A 1,939-nucleotide genomic window follows, 5' to 3' on the forward strand; every position below is an offset into this window, starting at 1 on the left:
GAACTATTTTTTTCAGTCCTGTAGTGATCCTACTAAAAGTGATTTAAAGATTTAGTGCAATCTCATTCAAAATTCCCATGACATCCTTCAGAGAAATAAAAATCAAAATATCCACTATCATTGATTCCCTTCTCAGCTTTAATTTTAGTATTTTCATATTTTTATTACTTTCCTTTCCTTTTTCTTTTGTGATACACAACATTTTATTAACGTTTGTCACAGGATCCAGGGTGAGGGATAACTTTGCAAGAGCCTGGACTCCTTACCAGTAGTTACATCATGAAAAAAAAAAAAGTGTCTCCTTCCCCTAGTGACCATTAAAGGCTTGTTGATAGAGGAGTCAGGTCTCATGAGTCCTAGCTTCTTAGTTCCTCCTAGCTACATTATATGTCTGTATGTTCTCAGAGAAAGGTGGGACCTCAGGCCACTTTCCCATGTCAGGATGTTTGTGAGCCTAGTCTTATGCAGATCTTGTGTCCACAAACACAACTACTGTAAAATCAAGAAAGCATCTGCTATGTAATTCTGTCCTGATTATGACAATGCATCATTTTTCAAGATCTTTTTCCTAAACTCAACTTTCTCCAAAACAACTTTAAATATTTATTTGTATTTCTAAATTATACTTTCTAAATTATTTTTGTGTGTATGAAGTATAGAAACACAGAAGTAACTTTAAAATTTTTCTACCTAGTGTTTTATTCAAATTTATTTGTATTGTTGGAGAATTTTATATATGCATATGAGGTATTTTGGTCAAATCCATGCACCATTCCACCCGTCTAATTCCTCTCCCACCCTGTCACCAGTTCTTGCTCTCTACTTCACGTTCCCTCTCCTGAAGTGCACTGAGTCCTCTCCATGCTGCTTGCATGCGCGTGGATGCAGGGCCATCTGCTGGAGCATGGGTAGCATGTCAGAATCGGCATCGCTGAAGAAACTGCGCCCTCCCCCCCTCCAGGAGCAAGCGTTTTCCAGTAGCTCCAGCTTAGGACTTCATGCGCCCTTCCCCTATCCATCCTGAAACCTTCTAAGTCTTCAGAAATAAACGTTTATATACAGCACTTTTAAAGTTATCATTTCTTATTTCCCCATGAAAGTGATTCCCTAACACACTGTCTTCATCATTCTACTATTCAAGAAAAGAATCACACGTGGAATATGAAAACTGTTTAAATATATACACTTGCATGCAGTATCTGTGCACATGTAAATATTGTACATTATATGTGTGTGTGTTATCATGGATCATATCTCTTCTATCAAATCCATCATAATTATTGTTTGTTTAAAATAAATATTTATTTATGATTGTGTATTCCATGCTTTATCAAAGCTACACTGTCAACCTTTTCTATTACATTCGCTTTTAATGATCTTCCTGTGCTTGCTTCTCTATGTGCATGAGAAAATTCCCTTAACAGCTAAGTAGTCTCCTAGTAAATACAATGAATGAATGAGTAGTCTTATAAATGTGTCTGTGTATATGGCGTATTTATACTAAACTGATGTTATGTTATATTGGGGTAAGTTTTTAATGTCATTATCACCATTACCGTCATCCTAGAAGCCACTTAATCTATTCATAATGGCTTTTCAATGAGGAGGAATATTCTGCATTGTATTAAATTCTGGAAAACCCTGGAGAAAGGAAAGGGTCACAATTGGGAGAAATCTTATTTGGCCTAAATTAGTACTTCCTGCTAAGGATTAAATTCAAATAGATTACTTAACATTCCTGAACATCAATAAATTCACTTCAAAAGAGGAAACTGTCCTACATACAGGGCCATCTGCAAGATCTGACAATATAAATGAAATGCCTACAAAAATAGATTTTCATAAGAACTACCTTGAAAAATAAGATGTTTGATTCATTTCTTAAATGACATTTCTTCTTCTTCTTCTTCTTCTTCTTCTTCTTCTTCTTCTTCTTCTT

This window comes from Psammomys obesus, unplaced genomic scaffold, assembly GCF_907164565.1.
Source record: "Psammomys obesus unplaced genomic scaffold, mPsaObe1.curated_primary_1811, whole genome shotgun sequence".
In the NCBI taxonomy this organism is placed as follows: Eukaryota; Metazoa; Chordata; class Mammalia; order Rodentia; family Muridae; genus Psammomys; species Psammomys obesus.